Raw genomic sequence first — 21,793 nt, 5'->3', positions numbered from 1 at the left:
AAATTAAATGTACTTCCATAATCAACATAATTAATAATCAATTAAAAAATAGAATTGATAAAAATAATAAACATTAATTGACTACATACACTTTAACACTATAATAGCCACAACACACACCTAAATTAAACTATAAAATAATAAAACACAATTAAAATGTATTTTTAAATTAAAAAATATTACTATTAACAACTAATAATAAAGTAATTAAAATGTATTTAATACCCACCCTTCACCCATTTAAAAGTAAAAACAGCACAGTAAAAATAAACAATTACCCATAATAAATATCAAATAATTAACATTAATTAACAACTATATATTAATCAATTAAACACAAATTACTTCCCGTCCTTTACTCCTATAAACACCACAACACACACCTAAAATTAATTACACAATTGCCATAATAAAACTTGTATTAATTTATTTAATTTCAATGAAAAAAAGTTAATAATAAAAGTTGAATAAACTACTTAACACCTTTTACCCCTATAAATCCCAAAACACACACCTGAAATTAATTTCACAAATACCATAATTAATTTCCCATTAATTAAAAAAAATTAATTCACAACCATTAATACTTCATCAATTAACCCCTTGTGTGTGCACGACGGCTCCCGGCCGTCGTGCATTACGGTGGACGTGTGCGCACGACGGCCGGGAGCCGTCGTAATCCCGCCCACCGTTTAGTTCTCCCACACAGCACAGGAAATAAACTCGCACACAAGGGGTTAAACATAAATTACTTCCCACCCTTTACACCTATAAACACCACAACACACACCTAAAATTAATTACACAATTGCCATAATTAATTGACCAATTAATTCATTGAAATTGATTAACAGCCAATCATTAATTCATAAATTAAAAATAAATTACTTCCCAACCTTTACACCTATAAACACCACAACACACACCCAAAATTAATTAAACAATTACCAAAACTATTTACCACTTAATCAATTAAAATTAATTAACAACCAATTATTAATGAATTAATAGTAAATTACATTACACATTTAAAACTATAAAATTTCAACTAAACAAATAGTAATAGATAAAAAATAATCAATTAATTTAATATAATTAAATTACTTCCCACCCTATTCCCCTATAAACCCACAACCCTCTAGAGAACTAAGGGGTCTATTAGGATGGTGGTCGGAAAATCACTCCGACCACCATGGTAGCGGGAATACACCGCCCGCTAGGACCGCAGCATAACCGCCGGTCCAATTAGTATGCTCCACACAGTGAGTTTGCTAAGAGGTTTCCGGTGGCCACGCCCCCGTTCTCCATCAGTCGGCAAACACCCTTCCTGGTGCACTACTAGTTGGGGGATGAAGTCCCCTTGGCTCTTGAGGGTCCTTAGAGGCCAACTTGGCCTTCTGTTATCTCTAGTATGACCCACACGTACCTTACTGAGAGGTTGTCTGAGGCCATGTCCACTTTCTCCACTACTGTGCAAATGCAGCTCCTGGTGCACTACTCATTGGGAGAGGAAGTCCATTTTAGTCCTGAGGCCCTCAGGAGGCAAGGGGACCTCATACCCCCACCAGCAGTGCACTGAGTGGTGGAGATATGGGGTCATGATCTCCAACCACCTCTTAGCAATCCCACTGTGTGGGGCTTACTAGAGGCAACAGGAGGTCTTGTTGGCACCTAGGGACCCTCAGCAGCCAAGAGGACTTCATCGCCCAACCAGGAGCATGCCAGGAGGCACTTTTGCAGAATAGTAGAGAAAGGGGGCAGGGCCTCCGGTGAGTTGCTTGCTTTTAAAAAATATATCCTATATTTTTTTAGGAAGGGGGGCCATTTTGTACCTTGGGGGCCCCATCTCCTAGGGCCTGCCCCTTTTGTAAAACATTTCTCTTATAAAAAAAAGGGAGGAGGGCCATTTTCGGCATGGGGACCCCATTCTCGTGGCCTGCTACCTTTTTTTAAAAGGTATTTTTTAAATAAAAAAACGGAGGGGGCTGATTTTAACCCGCGGACCACCTACCCAGGGCCCTGGTATGTAGTGTGGGTGCTGTGGTCCCACCCAGGGCACCCACATTTAAAATGTTGGGGACCACAGGGGGAGTCTAAAGGCGCCCACAGACCCTGCCGTCTCCCTGCCTCCTCCTGGAGCCTTCATTGAATTGGGATCCAGGGAGCTGCTGACATGCAGCTCCCTGAGTCCCAAAGCAATGTCTGTTTTCCTGTTCTCTTCGTAGTGGGAAGGGTAACAGACACTGCTCTGCTTTCAGCAAGCAAGATTATTCTTGCTCTTGCTTGCTGAAAGCAGAGAGTTTGCTATTTCTTGGTCAGAGCGGTGCTCCCGCCAAGTCATAGAAAACTGCAATGTCCCAGGGGTGGGCATCCCGGAACATTGATGGAGCCGGCCCTGAGGGGTCCCAGTGCCATTTAGGGCTCCTGGAGGGATGCTGTGCGGCTCCCCTCCTTTGTTCCAATTTGCCCTGGGAAGGTGGTAAACCCTGGAGCCGGGGGTCAGCAACGGACTCCCTTAATTATTGCATTTGTGCCCCGGGGAGGTGGCGTCACTGGGGCTGCAGGGTAGACTGTAGAGTGTGCCCCGGTCAGGTGGTGGTCCCCAGGGCCGTGGGGTCCACGAGGTCCCCCCACATAATTTTAATTAGCTCCGGGAAGGTGGTTGCCCCAGGGCAAGACCCCCCCCACATAATTGGAATTAGCCATTAGGTGGTGGTTCCTAGGGTTGCGGGAGTACATTGACATGGGTTTGACATGGGGAGCTGGATCCGATCAGACCAAACACCACAACCTTCTTGGAACAGATGTCATCTGGATATAGGGAAGATAGCCATACCTGTGCAACTCCCATGCCTTCTGTGCCATAGGGCAGTACCAAAAACGGTGGTCACAAGATTCCTCTGAGAAACATCCCTTCCTGACACAAAAAGGGTCCCTATATACAAAAAGAAGCAGAGAGGCAGGAAACCATGGACCATGCCAAGTTGTGATGGATATTAAACAGGTCCCGTACAGAAACATTTCCCAAAATTGCTCTTGAAGTCTGATCAGAAAATCCACTAACTGGTATCAGTAGCTGTTGCCCAGTGATTGCTTTGTGAATAAGCTTTGGTGAAATCAGGCCCAAAGGAATCCATTCTACATTGTGTTTCTTAATGAACTTCCTGGCATAAAAATAAGCAAAAGAACATGATTCTGAGTGAGGAATGCTGTTAGATACTACCATGCCCCATGTTCTGCATACTAGAAAATTCAACCAAAAGTTGGCAAAAAAGAAAGAAAAAATCAATTTTATCAAATTGCAAATATACATGCCATGTAATGCACAGTGTTGTCATCAGTGATATCATTTAAGATGCTACAATGATGGTATCAATGATGTCATAAATCATGTAATGAGTGATGTTATATGTGGGGTAGTTAGCAGTGCATGGCGAGAGCATGAGTCATAGTTACTTTAGGGCATGAGTTATAATTACCTGAGATTACTATAACTGATTTAGTCTTTTTGTTAGTTTAAAACATTATGTTTTAACAGACATTTTAACCTTTGTTTTTTTCAGTGAATTTCTAACTTTTTTTTTATGGAAAGAAAAATATTTTTCCATACCTAACTATAATGTCACTTTAAATTTTGTTTTTTTTCAGTGAATTTCTACATTTTTTGACATTATAGGAGCTTAAACACAACTTTTGCTTCTGGATTATTTAGGTTTCGTTTCATCATTTGATTTTTATCACTATATGAAATTGAGTGATTGGTTGAGAACGATCGAAGCCCGATTCAAACACAGTCCTTGGCAGGGTGAACCACAAAAGTCACAAAATTAATCTGTGCTAAACCTCAGGCAGCTTGGCACAAGAGCAGGCAGGATTTACTTAGAGGCAATGTGTAAAGTATTTATGCAGCACTCAAGCAGAAATAAAGTGATAACACAACACAAGAAAAATCCTAAACAAATTTAGAACAATAAAGTAAATTGAAAAAATAAAGTTATGCTAGAACAACAAATATTCGATCAGTAGAAACGGAGATATTGATATTGAATTTTAACAGTTTAGTGAAGATAGCTCCAAGAAGCAACCAAATGACTTATGGTCATGTGGTCGCAGTGGACTAGCAGAAAGTCACAAGTTCAGCTTGACAGCAATGGAACATGTGCTGCACAGTAGGACAGGGTTAGTTACTGTCTGAAGTCCAGAGAAAAGAGTTCATTGTGTGTTAGTGGAGGCTGTGAGAAGGAGGCTTTGGCGTGAAGAGGAGATGAAGGGTCATAGACGATTGTAGCTGTAGTGCGAAGAGTCGGTCATTACTGGAGCTTTGCATTAGTGCTTGCCGTGGTTTCTGTAGCACAAATTACAGTCTTGTGTTGCTGGTCTTCATGGATGGTTGCTGTCTGCATTATCAGCAGGTTTCACTGGAGCTTCGTGTCGGTGGTCATCGTGGGGGGCAGAGTATCACCTCAAATTGGCCTGTTTATGGTCACAAACAGTCTAAACTTCAGGATTTTCATGTTCTTCTTCAGGATGAGCTCTCACTGATGCCAGCCAAGGGTCCAAGACCTCGGAAACACCCCGTGGGGATCAGGATTCACTCCAGCAGAGACCAGCAGTAGGGCACAGGCGGATTGGTGCTAGTCTGCTGGGCAGGTGCAAGGAGGCCTCTGGAAGCTTGTTGTGCCCCTGTAGCTCACACAGGAGGTCAGCCAACTGACCTTTAGAGTCACATTGGATAGCCTGGAGCAAGGCAATCAGGTATAATCTTCCTTCTTCAGGCAGCAGGGAAGTCCTACCAGCAGCAGGGTAGTCCTTCTGACAGAAGGTCAGTCCTTCTTCTGAATGTTCAATATTTCTAGGAGTGTTATGATTAGAGGGTCCAAAGGTCTTACATTTATGGAGTCAGATATATTGACTACTGGGTAATGGGAAGTGTGTATCCTACAATGGTTGGACGCAAACTGTGTTTGCTTAAATACCCCTCACACACCAAAAGGGACCTTGGTGTCATGCTTCATCATCGGGGTCTTCCCGCCCCGCTGCTGGACGGGGCGTGCTACGACCTGTGACTGCACGGGAGCACTGAAAATGTAATGCTATGTGTGATGCAAGGGGGAGGGTCTGGGGTGAATGAAGGTGCCGCGGATCCGCCGTATGGAGCTACATTGAGCTAGGGACTATTGAAGGGCACTACCAAGTGACAACGTCCTTTCCACCCGTTCTTGAGGTTCATAGGGCATTGTTTCTCATATATATAAACATTGATTAAGGCATACCATTGGGTATTGTATAAAAGTGCTTTATTGATTGCATTTTCATTCTCAATAATCACATCATTATCAGTCACTATTTGGAGTAAACATAGTATAGGAGGGATCTTTCTTTGTCCTGACGAAGAAGCCTTGATGCTTTGAAACATGTTGACTCATTAGGAGTACCCGCACATTGCGCAGGACATCTCCGCACCACCTTTTTAATAGCACCAACCTCCCTTGACATATTAAAGATTGTATGTCTAAGAGGCCAGGTCCTTTTTAAACTCACTCACCTTCATTCACCCCAGACCCTCCCCCTTGCATTACACATAGCATTACATTATCAGTGCTCCCACGCCGTCGCAGGTTGTAGCATGCCCCATCCTGCAGCGGGGCAGGAAGACCCCTATGATGAAGCATGACACCAAGGGCCCTTTTGGTGTGTGAGGGGTATTTAAGCAAACACAGTGTGCGTCCAACCATTGTAGGATACACAATTCCCATTACCCAGTAGTCAATATAACTGACTCCAACAACCGACCCCCCCCCGATGTGGATTCCTTTTGTTTTGTTACTAATTCTATGTGGAGGATGTATCCACCTCCTATGCCCGTGTAGGGCGCTACCTCTTCACTCCCCAATCTTGTTGTTTATAGGTCTTACATTTATACCTGGTGCCAGCCTTAGCATGGGGGAACTCCCTGGCCTAGCCCCACAACTTGTTCTGGTCAGTTATTCCCCTAACCCTGGCTCCAAACTATCTAGGGTGACAAAGGCAATGGTAGGCCTGGTGTTAGATTCCTTTGTGTGTGCCGTGGGAAAGGTACTTTGAAAGTAATCAGGGTAGGTTATAGCTCCTCCCCAGCCATCCTGCCAAGAATACCATCTCCCAGCTCCACCCTGGCCCTATTGTTCACTTTCTAGGGACCAATACACAATCTTAATGCAGGAATTATTCATTGGCCTAGGCAGCTGGAAACTCACAGAAAGGCCTCAGAGACTTTCTAAAAGTGGCCTTTTCAAAATTATAATCTAAAAGGAGAATTTAAAATTACAGTTAGTATGAGTGTACACATCATTTCTCTATCTCCCCCAATCTGAGGTTAGTACTTATTCATAGAAATAATGTAACCCACTGTTAGCCTATGGGAGAAATAGGCCTTACATTAGTGAAAAACGACTATAAGAGATTTTCACTGTCAGGGCATGGAAACTTAAACATGCCCTACTTATTAAATATCATGCACTTTGCCCTATGACCTTCAAGTGTCAACCCTAGGGGTGATTTATAATTATTTAAAAGGAATGGTGAGATCTGGCAAAAATTGTATTTTGCCAGGTTGAAATGGCAATTTCCAACAGCACTACATGCTTAAATTGCAGGCCTGAGACTTGTCTTACAGTGCTCCTTCACTTAGTGCCTGATGCCCTCTAGCAGTATTTTATTTTCATACCCTGGGTACAGGCAGTACCATTTATTAGGGACCTGCAGGTAAATTAAATGTACCAATCAGGTGTAGGGTAATTATACCATATTTTAGGGAGAGAGTACAAACGCTTTGCAACTGGTTAGTCCTCAAAGCCAACACATACAGGTTCCTCAAGGGGGGGGCAGAGGAGGGTAAAAATCTGGGGTGGCCCTGCAGAAGGAGCAAGGTCCAACAATCTCTCTTGCAAAGTTAATGTTTTTGTCTGTAACATTTGACTCATTTTCCACAAACATCACCTGCCTTTTGACTTCACAAATATGTTTTTTAAACAAAAATTACGGGTATGCCCTATACCAAGTAAAATACCAAGTAAATATATTGGAGAAAATATCTTGACACTGTCTTACAAATATCCTTCTCTTTAAGGGTGCAGATTTTCTTTCTATATTTAAATGCAAATTATGCTCTATTCATATACGCTGCACCTTTTTCAGAATTATATTTTGCTTTTCCATTGTAAGTACTAGATGCCCTAAGTCAACGATCTCATGATTTGCAAGTTGAGCAATAAACACATGGCATACAATACATACTCCCAGCAAAATGACCACATTTTCCACAGTACTAAAGCGATAGTTTTCTTGAGAGACAGATGTTTGATGCATTGCCAAGCCAATCCCTATAATGTTCTATTTCAAGTACCATTGTTTACTGCACTATCAACAATGTCTGCTTCTGGTTTATCGCACAATTTATTTCCCAGGAAAGGCTTCACTCTGTGTATCAATAATCCATCAGACCCCAAAACATCTAGTGCAGACGGTTCTGTACAGGACACGTGGACAACACATTGCACAACTGAAGCAAAAAGCAAACTTGGACGGAATTCGGAGGATTCATATAAGCAGGTGGAGAGTTTCTCAAGTGCCCTTCCCTAGTCACTAAAAGGGATAAAAGTGAACATGCATGTATCTTTTCAAAATTAGGGGGCTCATTACGATGCCATCGTAGCGGTGCTGGGATCGCCCGCCAGACATTCGGCGGTCCCACCACTGCGATTAGGATGCATCCTGGACCTTTAACAATCTTAAAGGTGCTTGCACCGCATTTCCCTGCACCACGTGGCAGGCACCACGTGTTGCGTGCCACCTGGTGCATGGAAATGCAGGCCATGGGTACCCCCCAGTGCAGCAACATCCCCCTACACAAGGGGGGCCCGCAACGGGCCCACAAACCCAGTCCCCGCTAGCCTTTACATGGCGGCCATGCCACCATGGAAAGGCATCTTCAAACCCACATCCTGATATGGCGGACGGTGTATGCTAGGCACCGCCAACATATTAGTGGCCCTGCTCTGTCCACCAGGCAATCGGTGCGATTGCCTCCGGTGGAAAAGCGGCGGACGGACTTTGCGTCCGCTGCGATACCCACCGCCATCCTAATTTGGCAGTGGGAAAAGACCTTGGTGATAGTGGAAGGACCACCACAGTCGGCCCGGCGGTGGCGGTTCTTCCACCATCATAATGACCCCCTTGGTTCGACAATGCATCGACAGACCACTGTGAAGCAGTGCCTTATTTACCAGTGGGACCAGTGGTATACACTTGATTAAAGCACCACCATATTTATTTATCAACTCTGACTGTGTAACCACAGATGACACACAAATGTTTCTGGTCTTAAAAATCACTCTAACAGTGTCTTCTGGAATGCTGTACTACATTGTAATTAAGGCTCCCGGTTTTCCGTTTAAACGGATTTTTACATATAAATACAGACGGAAAAACATTATTCTTCCGCCTGTATTTATAAATAGAAGCGGAAAAATACAACCAAATTGGATTCTCGGATTCTGCAATCCGTGCTCCAGCCAGGCTTGCCTGCCACAAACCTCTTCCTGATTGCCGTGTATGGCTGCCCACATTAGCACCTGCTGGGCCATTAATCTCTGGTAGGCGCGGGAAATTCCTTCAGCTGTTCCTTTGACATCTCCGTAGCCCCGGCGCTGAGCCTGCACCCCAGTGAGTTTTAGCTCACAGGTTAATGAAAGGGTGGGGGTGGACTTGTATTTCACTGTTTGCACTACTACAGGTGTTAAAATTTGAGGAGGCGGGGGCGTTGTTGGTAGCATGAATACTTGGAGCTAATGTAAGACTGGCAGAAATGTGTGACCCAAAGAGGTCAGATAGACCGAATAAACACATTAAGAAAATTAGGTTGCATTCACTTTCAGGCCTTAAATTGAAACTTTCCTCCGTGACTTTGTGCAGCATGAAGAAACAACATTCCTAAGAGACAGAGACAGCCGGGGCATATCTGTAAGCCCCTTTTCAAGTTAAATTGTTTTTTTTTCCTCCAGGGTGTGAGGAAGAATTGTGGATGTAACTACACCGTGTGGGATTACAGCATTAAAGTAAATTGTCCAAATACTACGGGGCAGTACAAAGTAAAATAAGGGAAGTGATACACGCCCAATGTCTTCAAAGCGGAGACTGTTTAACTTATGGAAAAAGGGTTTTGCATAAGCGAAGGACCTAGTTTAAAAAATGTAAATCAAAAGCTGCCAGCTCGTGGGTGTTGTTGGATATTACTGCAAGTAATCTCTGTGACACCACTCCCATTTCTCATATGTGATTTCCTGTTTTGATCTAACAGAAAAGTTTTTGGGTGGATGTTGCATGAAACATATGTGGCGCATAACAACCATTTGCACTGTCTATTTAAATAAATGTGGAAAAATACTAGCTGCAACGTCTTTTTTTGCTTGCGACAAAAATAAATACAGATATATACAGATAAAATGACATAAAAATAAATATGGATAAATACAGACGGAAATGTTAAAAAAATAAATACCATAAAACCGGGAGCCCTAATTGTAATGAAATAGAGCCTTGGCAGAATGGACAAATTTCACGAACCAAATAACAGAATAAGGGCCTTATTTCGACTTTGGTGAATACTCTGCAAAAAAAGTGCACAACCATCTTCTATATTACAAGTGTAATATAGCTGTCACACTTATAATAATGTGGATAGTACATCCTCCAAGGTTGGACAGAGAATTTAGTCTGTCAAGCTCTAAATAGGCGGGTAAAACTTTAGACTAGGGCAGGCACATCCGGCACAGGTAAGAGCGGTGAGGCGGGGCAAGGGCTTGGGGGAAGTCGAAAGATGATGGGATTGATAAAAAAAACACATAACTAGCGCTCGCCGCATCGCCGACTCGGCGATGTGGCGAACGCAAGATAAGTGGTTTTATTTATTTATTTAATTAATTTTACCTATCCCGTCTTCTGTCGACTAATGCCCCAATCACTGGTGCTTACCCAACAGAACTACAATAGCGGAGATCAGCACCTCTGGCTACTGGAAGAGTACTGCTCCCCCCTATTCAGGGATCTCCACTGGTCTGGTGGAGGTTTATGTTCCTTTAAAGGAGCCGCCACCAGAGTTTCTCTCCTGAGGGCATTGAAAGTTTGCTTAGTGGCTGATAACCTTCATTCCGCTGGTCAGCAAACTTTTTTGTTTAAAAACAAAAAAAAACTCCACAAGCGGAAATTTGTTTTTCTAGAATACCATACTAATAACCCTGACACCAGAAGTGTTTTCTCTCAAGGTATCGGGGATCATTTGTCACTTTTCAGTTTTGGACTGCCAGGCAGGCGGGCTGATATAATTACTCCAACAGCCCTATGTTCATCAGGCCTTTGGTATAAGGTTTCCACCAGCAGAGTGTAGGAGAGTAGGATCTGCTTCTTATAGTTACCCCCACTTTTTGCTGATGTTTCACTGTTTTTGGACTTTAGTCTGGCTGGGGCCCTGCTAACCAGGACCCCAGCCTAGCTGCTTCCTCTTTAAATTGATTACCAGTACTTTAGGTACACTCCAGATTAGATTTTGGGGTACCCTTATAAGTCCCTAGTATATGATATACTATGTACCCAGGGCATAGGTACCCCAGAAGCCTACCAGGGGCTGCAGCATGGATTGTGCCACCCCTGGGAAGCCTTCCAAAATGACACCACAGGTCTGCTACTGCAGCCTGGGTAAGGTGGTGTATGCACCCCTTACTGAGATATTGGTTACCTATATCTCTCCATATCACTGCACATGTAAACCTATCAGTCACCCCATGACAGGCCTTAACAATCCTGAAGGCAGGGAGCTGGGTTTCATGTGAGAGGGTGCCCATGCATGAGCGGAGCCCCTCTACAGCTTTCGGAACCTTTATTCCGGGGTTGTTTGTGATGCAGCCAAACCATATACTCTTAAGTGCATTATAACCTTGCGGTAAATGCTAACTTTGCAATGGCTGCACGGAAACATGTCTTGTTTGGTGTCAAACACCTTGGAATCATACCCCAACACCAGTAACTGGTGTGGGGGTATGATCCCACCCTTCTAGAGGGAGAGACATGACAGCACCGGTGTACCCGGTACCAGCTAACAGAGCCCTGGTATCACAAAATGGATGCTGCCAGCCACAAACACGAGTCTGCCCTCCTGCTGCTGGACAAAACTCCGGCAGGGGAGGCCTAGACAATAGGTTTCCTGTCACAGGGAGGTGTGACCACCTCCCAGATAGGCTTTAGTGTATTGGGGCTGGTAGGGTGCACTTCAAGAGTGTTTGAAGTCTGCACTGGGGCACATTTTGTGTCTTTGTGCATAGTCCAGCTCAAACCGGGTGCTGGGGCTACCAGCCCCTGCTCCGGCGTGAAACTGGACAAGGGAAATGTGTGTAGCCACCCCTATTTCCTGACCCTCCCATAGGTGGGTCCCTAGAGTTTGTCCCACCCCTTTCTTGGGTATAAGATAGGAACCCCTGGCTACAGGACTTTAGATTTACCTGGACGAAACTCTGATACATAATCCTGGAACTTCGACGATCTACAAGGCGCTAGATGACTGAAGAATCTCCCTTGGAGTAAAGGAGTTACTCCCCTGCAAGGCAGGCCAAAGTCAAAAGTTTTATTTGTTAAGGAACTCCTACGGAGGTCCACAAAATGCATCAATACAGTAAAAGAGACAATTTTAAATACAATGCAAAAAATACTTCCCTTTTTTTCCTAAAATACAGCAATAGATTAAAAAGTGCGATAGATGGGTGAATATGATTTTTATACAGTACAAACTTCATCGATATCCACCCGTTAGACAATACAATCTAATAGCGAGATTTTAAGTATTTCCTAATAAATGGCCAGAAAAGTTTTTAAAAATTGGAATATCCTATAGCAGACCATTTCATTTGGTGGAGATAAAACAAATATTTTGGCCTCCTGGGCCGAATGAATATTAAATTTAATATATGATCGTCTTAAAAACATACGCTTTGCCCTTTGTAATTCCGGACACACAAATAGGACATGATTAAGATCCTGGATTTGAGGATAACACAATTCGCAAATTCTCTCCTCTCTCGGGATTTTATCCCATATGCCAGTAACATCTCTTAAGTGCAACAGATTAATTATTAGAAGAAGTATCAGTCTTCTAATCCCATGTGGAGGATTCCAAATTAAATAAGGTTGTGGCCTTTTCCCCAAGGCACTACCACAGACCAACTCATTTTGGGACTTAGATTTACTTAGAGCAATATCTCTTGCAAGGCAGGTACCTAAGACGCATCTGACCGGTTTGCATCTCTGAAGCTCCCGCCGGACTCTGAAGAATTTGCAACACAGGAGGTGGATTCCCAGACTTCCCAGAGGCCGACCCGAGCTCCCAGCAAAGTTGAGACCTGTAGCCCTCGTGGGGACCGTGGAACTAGAACCCCTGGACACTGTGCCCATTTGCAGGTGCATAAGCTTCTCATCAATCCTTGAGGCTGTGCTTTGGGCTACTTGTAGTCCACACCCGAGCAGTGTTTCCACCGAAGATTACTGGCCTACAATCACCGAGTGTCCCATGGGCTGGTATTGTGTGATTCCTCTAGAGGTCCCTTCGCGATCCCTGGTCCGTCAACTGGTGGGTCCCTGTGAAGGCAACTCTAACTCTGATTGGACTTACCTGGTTGCTCCAGAAGTACCCTGACTCTCCATTGCTTGGGGAGTCCCCAGGACCTTGCTGGTCCGCACCGAAGCATCTTTTCTCTTCCTGCATGGGTTGCTGTTGCCAAGGCTTGTTGGGTTCAATCCGAGCATCAACAACGCAGCACTCGACATCCTTTGTCGGACAGCTCGAATTCAGCTCCTGGTCATCGTTGACGCCTTCTGGTTCTCGTGGCTGCAGAGTCAAGCTTCACCTCTTCGCACCTGAAACACCCAACATCAGTGGGCATTCGTCTATCGTGCCCCTGGTCACTGGCAAGTGACCCAGACTCTGTCCCCTCTGCTTTCAGGTTCTTCTGATCTATCCAGGCTTGGATCACACCGGACACTTTTCTTCTTCCCTGCAGCAGCTCTTTGCAGCAGATAGCCATTGAAATTAACGACGATTCCCGACACCATTTGACATCTATTCACCCGGCTTCCCTGGGTGAGGTAACTCGAGTACTCCGGTGCTCCCGTGGGTGTTAGAACCCCCTAAGTCTAAAGGGGTTTTCTCAAAGTCCTCTCCTAAGTGTCTTGAACTTCTAAAATTCCAACCGCGACTTTCCCAAAGAATAGAGTTGAAGCAGTTTTGGGAAGATTCTTTTGATTCTCCAATAAAGCATTGGAGGATTTGGTAGAGAGCAGCAGAGTAACATACTGTGATGGATATATAATTTATTTATGCTGGAGCACATTTAGAATCAAAGTTCTTTAGAGTTGTGTCAGATCACTCATTTCTAAGACACTGATCCCAGGGATCTTGGGAAGGAGGTTGACCTCTGGCTTAGCGCTAAAGTGTTCACCAGAGTGTCCAGGAAACTGCTTGAAGGGACAATAAAAAGATAGCTTGTGCTTGCAACAGTTTAAGGGAGAGGAGAGCAAGGATAATAACACTGGGGAATTCACCAAAGATCCCCAAAAGACTGACAATGGGAGCAGTCCTGTTCAACTTCTGAGCAGAAGGGGGTATACAAGCAGCAGGTCTCTGGTCCCCACCATCAGAGGCTGATGCTATGATTGTCTACAAAAGAGAAAGGGGCCTCAGATTGTTCAAAGGAGTACCTGAAAGGTAGGCATTGCAAGTATGAGGCTTGGTGAAGATGTTGGGCCTGTGGTTTACAGAGATGGACAGAGGTCACCCTAATTTAAATGGGTGAGAGGGAGGTGAAACCCATATTTTACATGCCTACTAATACTATGAAGTACAGGTAGTGGCCAACCATTAATGGGAAGAGGTTGGAACATCTGAAAAACACAGGAGTCAGCATGGCTACTGCCAGGTGTCAGCTGGTGTCTCCTGAGCATATCATTCCCAGTGTGGACACTGTGTGGTAAGTAAGGACAACCACAATAGCTACCATCCAATGGTAACCCTGGGGTGGCTTGGAGTCACTGGTCCTCTAAAAGTAGTTTTCAGCCCTGCTATACCTGTTCATTGCTTGCCTGGAGTTTACCTTAAACTTACTCCCTGTAAAGAAGTAGAGCTCAAATTGCATGTTAAAAAGTAGGGACTGCCTAACTGGGTGCTGAAGACTGCAAGAGTCAAAGCAGCTGATCAAGGAAGTTAGGCAGACCTCCAGCTTTAAAAAAAAAAATACCAGGTTCCTGCCAGGAACATAAAGGCAAGAAACATATGCTACCAGCCTCAGAAGTTCACATGCTCTGTGAGGAATCTACCCCAGAGAGGGGTGACATTGATCTAGAGGGATAGAGCTGCCTGGTCTTGGTGCACAGTATCCTCTATAGTGACCAAGGATTCCAGATCTGGGTCATCAAGAGTGCTATTAATATTTGCTACTGGAATTATTCCTGAGATTACTTTGGGAGGACTCGTGTGGCAGGCCTACACCTAAAATAGGCTGGTCAACCACTTTTACTAGCCCCAGATGAGACAAATAGAAGTATCATTCTGCCACTGTGGCATGACATTCCAAGTCAGTTTCAAGCTGGGAGGAATGTATAATTCTCCCCTCCAGATCTTTTCTGTGGTAGGTACACCTTTTCAGAGGGCGGTGGTGGACATTGTTGAGCCCCTGGATGCTAAGAAAGCCTCTGGTTCATCTAGTTGGTGGTAGACAACACCACTGGATACCCTGAGGCGATACATATGAGGTCGACACTTATACCTGTGGAGACCAAGACCATGCTGGGTATCTTTACTCAAGTAGGGTATCCCAAAGAGGTGGCTTCCGACAGGGGTTAAGTTAAACTTCATGTTTGCATACATTCAGTCCATGTGGGATGAGTGTGTGTTGACTTCTCAATTCCTTATCACCCCCAGACCAGTGGACGCGTGGACGCTAAAAGGCATGATTAGGGGCCTGAAGGAGCTCTTGAGGTGTAATTTAACTTCAGGGTACTGGCAGATTGTCCATAGAATGAGTGCATCAGCTTTCTCGACTCCATAGGAATTTTAAGTTCAATGAACAGATTTAGAACAAGTTCTTCTATTTTTAGTGGAATGTCTACATAAATAATCAGTCTGTGATCCTTATCAATAATTATTCTGATAAAATATTAGGTTTCGGTGCTTTGATATATCAAAACGTACACTTTTACTAATAGTGTGCAAGAAAACTGACTATAGTGCTTTCTGCATAACATATTCACAACTTTAATTGGTAAGACTCAATCTGGGTATAAATTCTTCCCAATGGATTCATAGTCATAAATGAAGTTAATATCCACAGTGACCACAGTATTTTTCCCCAAAGATTGGATATATAATTTAATTTTAAAGAAGCAACTGTTAGAAGCAACATTGTCCAGATGGTAGCCTTTATCCAGACCCAACATGGGTTTCCCAGGTATCTCACTCTCCTTCTTCAGGGGTGCTTGAAGAGATAAGTAACAAAAACCAAAAGATTAGTAGCATACAGTTACAAAGACAACATATACACATCTAGAAAATCGACATTAAACACATTTTCTTAAAGTCCGATCTAAACACGGCAATAGTACATAATCACTAATCATATATACTTATAAAAAGTATACCATTTCTAAAACATTCCTTGGAGAAAGTAAATTATTATTTGAGATGGACAGTCGCCCATCTCATGGAATTTTAACATCAACTTGTTAGTGTAATCCCCCAATTATCTCTACATTAACACCCTGGTTGCTTTGACACAGAACAGATAGTTTTAACTTAGGGCAATGCATAAAGTATTTATGCAGTACCAAAACAGTAATAACACCAAACAATAACATTCCCACTGTAACTTGAATAAATGTATAAAGTTAATAAACAAAACAACACCAAAATTAAAGAAATTCAATAAGGGGGACCAGAGACATGGGGTTTTATAGCTTTCAGTGAAAATAGCACTGAAAAGCACTAAGCTCCAATCATTGTCTATTGTTGTGATAGACAAGGTACCAAGGTAGATAGGTGAACTTTGAGGTCGACAGCAATGAATCTCAAGATTGGATACAAAAAGTGGAATGGCCCGGTCAAGGATTTTTCCATTTGACTTAATCTTCAAAATTGAAGGAAAAGTCTTCCATCAGGGCAAGGCTGCAGGCTGAACCTGGGGAAATTGGATAGCCATTGTCAGAGGACCAGCTGGAGCCATTCGTTTAGCTGGGAATTTTCTGAGAGTGAGAAATTAGAATTTCCCAATCCCCAAGGTACAATCAATCAATCAATAAATCAAGAGACTTGTAAAGCATGACTGCTCACCCGTTAGGGTCTCTAGGCACTGAGGTTAAGGTTGGTGGGGGGGATTGCTGATCTGTCGCAGGCACTGTGGTTCATTCGAAGCATCAGGTCTTAAGTTCCTTCCTGGGTGTTCCAGGTCTTTGATGCGAAATTGGAGAAGGATCTTTCCCTGGCTGTGGTCTTGCATATACGTGGGATGGTAATCAGGGCCAGATGGGTGTAGCGGAGGTCTCTAGTGGGAGCGTGGAACGCAAGGCAATAGTTGAGGTATGCAGGTCCCATGTCGTGTAGGGCTTTGTAGGCATGTGTGAGGAGCTTGACGGTGATTCTTTTGTTGACTTGGAGCCAGTGGAGGTCTCTCAGGTGGCTGGTGATGTGGCTGAGGTGGGGGACATAGAGGATGAGTCTGGTGGAGGCGTTCTGGATGCTTTGCCATTTCTTTAGGAGTTTTGGGGTTATGCTGGCATAATATGCATTGCTGTTGTCAAGTCTGCTGCTAATGAGTGTGTGGGTGACCGCCTTTCTGGACTCAGTGGGGAACCACTTGAAGATCTTTCGGATCAAGTGTAGCGTGTGGAAGCACAATTATGAGACAGCGTTAATCTGGCAGCTCATGGTGAGCGAGGAGTCCAAGATGATGCCAACATTTTGTGCATGGTCTGTTGATCTGGGGCGGGGGTCCAAGATCTGCGGGCCACCAGGAGTCATCCCAGGCAGAGGGGGTGGAGCCCTAGATGAGGTCTTCAGTCCAACTGTCTTTCTGATACTTTTCAAACCATTGACTGGTCTATATTCTCTCAGTGGGCCTGAGTCTCTGAAATGAAAATCCTTTTCTTCCAAGGGGGCATAACAGCAGGTTAATTCCAACAAGGGCCCCATGAGGTTGGATAACTTCTCACGAAGAGTCAACTGAAACAGATTTGCTGCTGCAGAGAAGATTAAAGTGAGACAAACCTGTTTCTTCATCCCAGCAATGCCACTCAATTGCAGGATCTGCTCTTATGGGAGGTCTAGTCTTATGGGAGCTGTAGGTCCCAAACCTTTGCTGGGTATGTCCATTCCTTAGTTCACAGCTCTTCAGCAAATGCTCACAGATTTCAGAGATGATTATTTGTGACAGCAAAAAAACATTTTGAAAATATTAGCAGTCAAAACCATCAAAGAAATTACTCTGATATTATAAAATAAACGTCTGTACTTTTCCACAGAAAAGGATACATTTTTTCAAATTAATGTTATGTTCTCTCAATGGGATGTGGAAAGCGGTGAAAAGCCTTCAGCCATAAGGGATGGATATTTTTGTGAGCTGTGATAGTGGCAATAGGGACACTTTAATAATTTAAGATGGCAAGGATTTCACTTGTCTCCTTCACTTTTTGCAATACTTACAGGGCATTTGAGCCAAGAGATTCAAGGTTTAAGGAGTACCTAAAGAGGAATATATTTTGATAAATTAATCTTCAATTTTGCCATGATCTATATTACTCCTGATTTATAAAGCCACTGAAGGCCATACAGAACGGCTTGCTTGGCTTGATAAATTGTATTTTAGAGTTTACATCATGCATGCACTATGATGCATGGTGCAAACGTGACATATACCGTTGATAAATATGCCCCTAAGTACAAAAGCAACATAATCTGAATTAGTTGATCAAATGAATAAAGGATCAAGCCAATTCACTGCTGCATGCCCAAACTTTGAAAATTGGGGATGTACTAGGAAAACACTGCAAGAGTTAAGAGGATCCAGAGAGAATTATTTTCATAATATTATTTTCAGCAAAAGTTATAAAACTGTACATGATAGGAGTTATTTAGGGCTCAGTGATATAGGCCTTCCTTCAACTGTAAGAGTCAGGGGTCCAAGTGAGAATACCTATGGTAACACTTTAAAGACTTTGCAGGCAAGGCAAAGTTAGAGGTCAATGGCAAGGTCAGCACACAATGGTGCCGATTAGGATCCTGGGAAAAATTTCCCCAACCGAATTGAATCTGGACTTTTTTCCGTACAAATGGTAAAAGTGCTGTACAAACTGCCAAGTACGATTCGTATGGGAAAAAGTCCATACAAATCGCATTGGGAAAATTCCCCCACACGTCCTCGGGTCGGGAAAAGTCTCCGACACGTCCCCGGACATTTTTACGTACAAATGGGAAAACTGAAGTCCAAATGCGCAATTACGATCCGTCCCATCCGTCCGATTGTACAACTGTATGGAAAAAAGACCGTACGGAGCGAACTCCCATAGCAACCATGGAGATGTCCAAACAAGAGCCCGGTACGCGCCGTACCCCCCCCACCCCCTGTATGTTCGCGCCGTACCCCCAGCCCCCCGCGGATGGACGTGCCGTACCCCCCAGCCTCTCGTATGTACGGGGCGTACCCCTGTACCCCCCAGCCCCCCGTATGTACGGGGCATACCCCTGTACCCCCCAGCCCCCCGTATGTACGGAGCGTACCCCTGTACCCCCAGCCCCCCGTATGTACGGAGCATACCCCCTAGCCCCCCGTATGTACGGGGCGTACCCCTGTACCCCCCAGCCCCCCGTATGTACGGAGCGTACCCCCTGGGGGTCCGCACTGTACATACGGGGGGCTGGGGGGTACGCTCCGTACATACGGGGGGCTGGGGGGTACGCCCCGTACATACGGGGGCGGGGGGGTGTACGGCACGTACTGGGCCCCCTAATCAGCTCGCATCGCCGCGTACTTAGCTTTTCCGGCACTTTTTGGGTGCCGTAAAAATATTCCCATCCGGACTGCAGTCGGTGCGAATCGTAATTGCTGGTACGTAAAAACATGCCTAACTCCGTCCGGACGTCACGTCCGCGGTGTCCCGGATCACATTTGTATGTATTTTTCTGTCGGTTGGTCTTTTTTCCGATTCGTACGGAAATGGTGTTTCCGTACGAATCGTAATTGCATGTTTGTAAAGTTTTACAACCCGGTACGAGTCGGATGGAGAAAACGCTCCAACCCACGGTTTGTACCGGGTTTTTCCAGGATCGTAATCGGCCCCAATAGGTTGATACTGGTAATACTCTGTTGTGACCATCAAGTAGTTTTCACAACACTGTATTCAATTATTAAATGCACTTAACTAAGGATACGGAAGGCTCTATTCAGGCATGTTAAACCAAAGATTTTTTACCTGGGCTAAAACTGAAAGGTCATCTGTTTCTAAGTTGAACATAATGACTGAGCCTTTATTTGCTAATTGCTGCACTTTATTTATAGACCTGCAGGAGTTCACTCCCAATTTTTATAACTAACACAAACAAACACATGGGTCTTAAAAAGGTAAAGAAAGAACAACCTAGCTGGAATGGGATATTCCTTTTTAAGGACAAATCCCCTCATGCATGAAAGGTGGCATGCTTCATCGTTGGGATTCTCCTCACACCGTGACAGCTGATCATGGTGCAGGCTACAATTCCTTCACTAAGAAGGAGGAGCTCTTCAGATTTTTTAAACCAGTTGGTAGAAACCCTGGGGTGACCTAGAGGGTGGTGAGTCATGCAGAGCATGCAACGAGTGATATAGTGATTAAAACTGACTCCAGGAAAGGAGTGCAACTTTATTCATGCATGTTTGGGTCAGGGTTAAAAGAAGGGACACTGCAGTGGTTGATTAATCCTGGCTAGGTGTGTCACTAAAGTAGGTCAACATGTTTCTGCCATTTAGACCCTCAGACTAGGTTTATTAGCATTCAACAGGACATGTGAACATCACTTTTGCTCAACAAGCATATCCATCAAAGAAAAAAAATACAATCAGTGGTCCACTGTAACATTCAAAGAGGATCCACTGTCAATCAACCTGTAAGGGAAAACAAAGACAGCTAGGTTATAGTAAAAAAAAAAATGTGGCACCTGTCACATCGTGCCACTAGATACTCAAGTTAATGGTGAATACTGAACACCACAGTAATGTGTGTAAAATTAAATAAACTTTGCGTTCATATAGACTTCCCCCAAGATAAGGTGAATATTGAACAGCACGATACAGTGTGTGAACAATTAGACAAACAAACATGATACATGATCCATCAGGCTTACCCGAAATCATCTGGTGTTCTGCCTCAACTTGAGGGACTGTGGTGTGGTGCTTAGGGTGCGCTCGGTCCTACAGTGATGATATAGATGAGAGTAGAAGGTTAAGCTGTTAGGTACTGAAATGCTCAATTAATACTGTCGGGAAACAGCACTATCAAATAATAGAGGTTGACATCTCATTCGAGTGGCCAAGTAGACAAAGAATATAAGAACACAAAATAAGTAAAAGAACATTAATGTCTCTGCTCTAGACATAAGATGCCCACCCCAGTGTACCAGTGGTCATGTAACATCTGTTTGACGTCTAGGCGAAACAACAAGAAGAACCAGCATGTTCTCTAACACAGGTGCCATATGACCTACACGCAATAGATGCAATGTGATCTGCACAAAATTAATTAGATATCACGGCAGGTCAAATTGATCAGAAAATAAAGATAGAGCTGCCCAATCTGAAGGTTGGCAAAGGGGACGCAATGGGTTGTTAAAGGGGACACAATGTGTAAAAAGCAATGCATTAGCGGCAATCTATACCTGACAGTTGGTTTGCTGCAGCAGTCCAACTTGACCATTGTCAAATTAATTTATACCTCTCTATTTTTTGTACTTGACCAAGGCAATATCATATGCTTCTTGAAAGCACATCCAGAATATTGAAAATATTACTGTAACATGCACAGAAGAAGAGCATTTTAATATTTCTTCTATTCAAGGGACTTTTTTGTAAATTGGGCTATTAGTGTTAAAAAATATGCCATGATACTCTATTACTCTATCAGTATATCCTGCTTCCAGATACTTTAAACTCTCAAGAGCCTCTCTGAAGTATAATGAACCAGTTCTGCATTTATATAAAAGTTTTTGGATAACCAGCATCTAGTGAAAAGAAGAATTGTTCCTGACCCAATCGGGAACATCACTTTTGTCTGTCCTTTGGTTCATGAAAAGATGGAGGATGGGAAAGATTACTGTGAGAAGTTGGCCTGGTATATGCTGTCCACTAATTAAAGTGGGCATCTTGCACCAGTCCAGCAACCCTTATGGTGATTTAAGAGGTCAAAGATAACCTTAGAAAGCTATCCAAGTGGTAGCTGTGGAGAGCAGCCTTCAGGCTTAGTCTTGAAGGAATATTAAGCAGCTTGTTTTACCAGAATGCAACCTTATTGTAGTATTTAAATGAAGGGAGAACCACACAGTAGTTATAAAAATATGTATTTATTATTATAACACACTTTAATACCTCACAGTATCTGCTACATGCAGATAAGCATAAAGCACACAATAGTTTAGCACAGAAACAATCGTAAGTAGCACTAATATACAGTGGGCTCCAGGGAGAGACCAAACCATATA

The sequence above is a fragment of the Triturus cristatus genome, chromosome 4_1 (genome assembly GCF_964204655.1).
Source record: "Triturus cristatus chromosome 4_1, aTriCri1.1, whole genome shotgun sequence".
NCBI lineage: Eukaryota > Metazoa > Chordata > Amphibia > Caudata > Salamandridae > Triturus > Triturus cristatus.
This window is presented reverse-complemented; position numbering follows the sequence as displayed.